Source organism: Sarcophilus harrisii, chromosome 2 (genome assembly GCF_902635505.1).
Source record: "Sarcophilus harrisii chromosome 2, mSarHar1.11, whole genome shotgun sequence".
Classification (NCBI taxonomy): Eukaryota; Metazoa; Chordata; class Mammalia; order Dasyuromorphia; family Dasyuridae; genus Sarcophilus; species Sarcophilus harrisii.
Genome location: NC_045427.1, coordinates 596710403 through 596716402, shown reverse-complemented (window position 1 = coordinate 596716402; position 6000 = coordinate 596710403). Strand labels below are relative to the sequence as shown.

The following is a 6000-nucleotide window of genomic DNA, read 5'->3' as shown; positions in this document are numbered from 1 at the left end:
ACATAGTAGATCATTTATAAATGATAATTGAACGATTGGATCTTCTGGATTCTGAGCCCATTATGTCATAATGACTAGGGCTCATTACAATGACGTCCCTTGACAGGTTTATTGAATGCTTCATTAGATGGTGACATTTTGGTGCTTTAAAAAATTCCTTTGAGAATCATCCACACATCTGTCTGGTGTCACGTAGACACAGTAGAAACTTGACACATGAAGCAAGCAAAGCAAAGCATTTTATTTTGAATGTTTTCATGCCTGGTCTTCTGACTAGGGCTTCTATCTTTGCCTGAATTCAGTACAGTGCAGAGCACCCTGTCAGCACTCAATAAATTCTACTGCCAGCTCTGAGGAATATGGGTCAAGAGCTTTACATGAAAAGGGTCAGTTGTTCAGCTCCTTGGCTCTCTTCTATGCCTTTAGCCCCTATGGCCAAGCAAAGCTTATACTTCAGGGTACAAGATGATTGGCATCAGGTTTGGGAAGTCAGATTTTCCACTTGGTTCTTTGGCCTTGATGCAGACTGAAAAAGTTTCTGCAAAATAAAGATACAAGATATTGATATCTGCTCAGAGAGAGTCCCATACCTTGCTACCCATAAGTCGGTACTATGGAATCAGGCAGAGCAGAGGGAGGACACATTAAGTATATTTCCAATTAATTGTTCTTTGACCCACTTATTATTTAAAATTTATAGTTAAATGTATATTTGGGTCTGTGTCTTTTGTTTGTGTTCCCTGAATTTATTTCTATTTTATTATGTTTTATTCTGTAAAGGATTTATATTAATATTTCTGCCCTTTTACATTTATTTGCAATATTTTGGCATCATGATACATGGTCAACTATTCTACAAATCCATATAATGCTAATACCTATGTATAGTCTTGGATTAATAGTTGTAGTCCTTTTAACAGAATTTTATTTACATTTTAAAATTTTATATTCATTAATTATTTTGGTTTATAGTTCTCTCTCTTTAATTTATCCTCTCCTGGTTTAGAAATTATTACCATATTTTTCTCATAAAAGAAATGTGGCAAAATGCTTGCTTTCTTGATTTTTGAGAATAACTTAACACTTGTCCTAATATTTCTTTAAACATTTAATAGAATTCTCCTATAAATTCATCAAGATCAGAAGTTTCTTTCTCTCTCTCTCTCTCTCTCTCTCTCTCTCTCTCTCTGCTCTCTCTCTCCTTCTCTCTCTCTCTCTCCTCCTCCTCCTTCTCTTTCTGCACCATTCTTTTACAATTAGTTTTTAATTCCTTTTGCTAGGTTGAATTTTTAAGACCTTTATTCAGTCTTTTACTAGTGTAGGTATTCTATATTTTTGAAAGTTTTTCTTATTTAACTTTTCTTAACTTTGTAAATATTTAATTTTGCAAAAAGGGTTCAGCCTTGACTTCCTCTGTAGAATTTTAGCCCATGGAATCCTACTGTGTCTGTTCTTCCTCTAAACATTTTGGAATCTGTTCTATTGAAATATAAGGTGTGTATCGAATTATTTTTGACATTCCTTCTAAGATAGACTGATTCCCTTTCTCTTTTACCATCAGCAAGAGATTCTTGCTATTTCTACAAAGCAACCAGTTCCTCATGGTAAGTGAAAATTAGATCTAGAATGTAATTGCCTTTTGGTAGTTTATTCTTTTGAAGGATGAAATTTTCATAAGTTATCATTATTTTTTTTCTGCTTGTGTTACTTGCAGAGCTCCAGGAGATGGACAAGTGATTGATGTTTTTTGCCTTATCATATCATGCCCTCTCTTCCAGGTTGATAATAAGTTTCCTCTTATTTGCCATGTGCTCTTTAATACACCAGTGATAATATTACATCTTCCTTACATGTAATATTACATGTAATAGTACATATGACAATTCCTACCTTCATTGCTGTGGACCCAGGAACCATCAACTATGCTTTCTTTCTTAGATTCTTATTTTTTCTCATGTAATTATATTTTCTTGACATTCAATGCTACTCTGCACCACTGCTACTCTTTAAAAAAAATTTGTTTTAAACTTTTGAATAAAGTATGCTCCTCTAAGACTATGTCATGGCTCTTAACCCATTAAACAAAGACAGTTATAAAGAGTAAGGATCAATCAGGCTCTGTGCCCCTTGGGTGGAAATAGTTTTGCATAGTAATGCTTATTTCTTCCTAGAGGCTGACTAGTTATTGGACCCCTTATAGCCTAAATCAGGCCCACTATCAGGGACTCTTCTCTTGGGTCTGCCTTTCCTGTTATCTGCATGGATGAGGGCCAATCCTTCACCTATCCCAGAACAACTGTATTCATGGCTGAACTATTGTTTGTATCACTGATGTGGTGCATATCTTCTCCTCACAATGAGCTTCCCTTGTTACTGTTCTGGGATCTCTCGTTCATTTTTCTTATTATCCATATTTTGTACACTTTTTTGTAAACATTAGAAGCCATGGAATTGATTATAAGCTTTTTTGGATTTCCTTTTCTATGAATTGTCTCTGATTCATTGTATATACTCTTTTTGATATCTAACTTGACAAATTGCATAGGGAATTTCTTCCTCCTTATTTCTTTTCAGCTTGAAGTTGTTTTCATAACTTTTGCAATATCCCATGCAAATATATTCATAACAGCCCTTATTAGCTATGTTCACTAGGAGTCTGTCATTTCTGAATTTTAAGCAGTGGTCCTAAGATCCAAATCCTATTCTTAGTCACCATTTTCTTACTTAATATTTTATTTTAACCCAATTATATGTAAAACAATTTTTAACATTTGCTTTTGAAAAGTTTGAGCTCCAGATTCTTTCCCTTTCTCCCTCCTCATTTTTTCTACTGAGAAGGTACATGTGAAGTTATGCAAAACATTTCCATAAAAGTCATATTTCAAAAGAAAATATAAATCCCTCACCCCCAAAAAAGCTCAAGAAAAGTAAAGTAATAAAAATATGATTCAGTTTCTATTCAGACATAATCAGTTCTTTCTTTGGCTATGGACAGCATTTTGCATCATAAGTTCCTCAGAGTAGTCTTAGATCAATGTTTTTCTGAGAATAGCAGTCATTTATAGATCATCATCCAAACAATATTACTAGTACATGCGTGAGTTTATGCAAGTCTTTCTAGGTTTTTCTGAGTCCCTCCTGCTCCTTACAGGTACCATCTTCTAAATAAACTGTTAATTTTGTCTTCCTTTTCTGAAGTTTTTATGAGGTTGTTATCATGGCATGGATATATCTCCTTACAGTTCAATAAACATATGTGTTTGTGTGTGTATGTGTGTGTGTGTGTGTGTGTATGTTGCTATTAGATTGACAAATAACTGTCTCAGTCTTCTTCTAGGTACCAAATATCACTATTTGTTACTTTTGCCCCCCTCTAACCATTAGTGGATGAATGTGTTCAATGCAAATGTTTTGTCAGCAACTGAAACTTTTCAAATTTATGCCACTGCAATGATAAGTAAAATTGGCATGGGAAAAATAAAGTTGATACTTTTAGGTTTGCCAGTAAGCCTTTTTCACCATCAGTCATTACTTCCTTAACCCATCACAAGGAAATGAATGGAGACAAGTCATAATAAAGTCCCTCCATCATCCATTCTACCAGAGTACTCACTTTGTTCTTTAAAGGCATGGAAAGGTTGTTCTAGTGAGCCAATCTTATAATCCAAATATTTATAGCATTCTTTGGTGACTTGTTCTATAATAAGAATCTGTTTTGTCACAGATGTAGAGCTGGTAAGGAGCTTAGAAGTTACCTCTCCTCTCATTTTTACCAAGCTTGGGATTCTTGTCCATAAAGAAATGAAATGTGAGAGAGTGAATAGTTAGATGATTAAAATGGGAGTGTGGAGGTAGGGTGGGTGGAGATGTCTAGTTTAGTCCTTACAGGAAATACTTTTTGAGGGAAGAAAGAAATCAAGTCATAAGACGTACCAGAACTAACTCTGAAATAGATTGTATTGGAAACCAAAAGCATAAACTCTCAAACTCAAATGTTCCAGAGTTTTAGGGTGCTTACCCCAAAATTATTTCCGCCCAAATTCCTAAGAAAGGCACTCTAATCTATCTTGTTCTCTTGAATGGGACTAAAAACAAACTGAGCCATGTTGAAACATTGACAAACCTCAAGAACTGTGGACAGAGACATCCACCCTCCCCACTCTAGCCAGAGTCCAACTCTGAAAGCTTAGAGCCAAGGAAATTTTGCCTGTTCTCATATTTCATTACCAGAATGCCTGTGCACCTCAGTTTAATTGTGCTGGTAAATCAGCTTTGAAGATGATTTTTTTTTTTGAAAACGCCAATGCAATTACTCTTACTGAATCACTCCTTCAAAGAATCATGGGATCTTAAAAGAATGAACAGTTACTATTAGCAAAGTCTTAGTTCATGGAGCTTTGTGACCATTGAGGCCTGATTGGTTTGGGGCTTTGAACCATTCCCAAATGGTCAGGGCTCTGCCATTACTCAATCTATGCACAATGTGACTTCCTTTTCCTAAGAGAATAGACATGAAATGACTCTTGCAAAACAACTTCAGTGATTGAAGGGTAAATGAATCAGATTACATAAGGATTATGTTTCTTTGAAATGAAAAGGAATTTAAGAATTGTGGGGGGATTCATTGAGAAAAATGGACTTTTGATGAGTCTGGCTGGGTTTCTTTTGGAAGTCAGTGAACCCAAACATACCTGAATACAAACCCTTTAATTTAACATGTAGTAGATCAAACTTTTAAATTAATGTATATATCCTTCTCATATTTTCTATTTGAAGGACAAGGCAAGCTACAATCAAGTTTAAGAGAATTATTTTTAAAAGCTGGCAAAATCATCCTTTTCCTTTTCTTCTTATGAGGGCAAATGTTTTACTATACCTTGCTTCCATGGCACTGTTGGTTATTGTATGGGAGAATTTGACTGGAGAACCATACAAAAAAAAGACCACTTGGTTTCACTTTAAAACAAGAAAGGCAGAACAGGCTGTGAAGTTGTCTATCAATGATCACTGCCTTTTTTTTTTCATGCAAGAAAAAACAATTAACTCAGGTTTCAAATTCTATGGGGATTAAAAAGACATTGAAATGAGTGCTTGGTAACCAGTCACAAAGTAAAATGCTTTCTATCTTTATATGGCCATTGTAGAAATGGCCAAAATCTTTTAGTATATGAATGTTTTCATTGCTGGTTCTTGTCCAGCTTTGTGGTAGGTTTTAGCAGCCTGAAAGTAGATATGAAATCAGAAAATAGATATGTCATAGCTTGCTTTTCAGTGATCTCTACAATTTGATCCTGAATTTCATTTCCAATTTTATCTCACACAAGTCCCTTAAACACATCTGATGTGCTACTGAAATTGAACTATTTTCCATAACATAATGAAATAATATAAAACATTTTTTTCTTGAAACTCAAATATATTATGTACAACTTGTTATTTCTTTTAAATATTATGGAACTTCTTTTTTATTCCCTTCCTTCCCATCCTAGAGATGACTTTCATTATATATATTATTTACATATGCGTGTATATATGTATACATGTGTATATGTCAGTTTGTGTAAAATCATGTTATATAGCTTTCCATTGATCAATTCTTTCTCTGGATACAGATAACATTTTCCTTCATATGTCCTTTGTAGATGATTTGAGTATTTATAATCAAAATTACTTGGTCACTCAATTTTGTTTTTGTTTTTGTGAGGCAATTGGAGTTAAGTGACCTGTCCAGTGTCACACAACTAGGAAGTGTTAAGTGTCTGAGGTTGGATTTGAATTCTGGTCTTCATTCCACGGTCAGTTCTCTATCCACTGCTCCATCTAACTGTCTTCAGTGTTGTTATTGTTGCTGTTGTTTTGAAACAATATTGTTATTTCTGTATACAACATTCTCTTTGTTCTGCTTATTTCACTCTTCATTATTTTGTGCAAGTTTAGCCATGTTTTTCTAAAATCAATAAACTCATTATTTCTTACAGCATAGTGGTATTCCATCATATC

At 34.3% G+C, this 6000-nt stretch overlaps 1 long non-coding RNA gene across 1 annotated transcript in view; it reads right to left on the bottom strand.

The window, feature by feature from the left end:
* Positions 1-227: 227 nt before the first annotated feature.
* The window catches only part of LOC116421928, a 43392-nt gene continuing 37619 nt past the window's right edge, over positions 228-6000 (bottom strand). Inside the window, exon 4 of the long non-coding RNA XR_004232522.1 lies at positions 228-538. This is a non-coding gene — a long non-coding RNA (uncharacterized LOC116421928). The remainder of the gene's footprint in view (positions 539-6000) is intronic.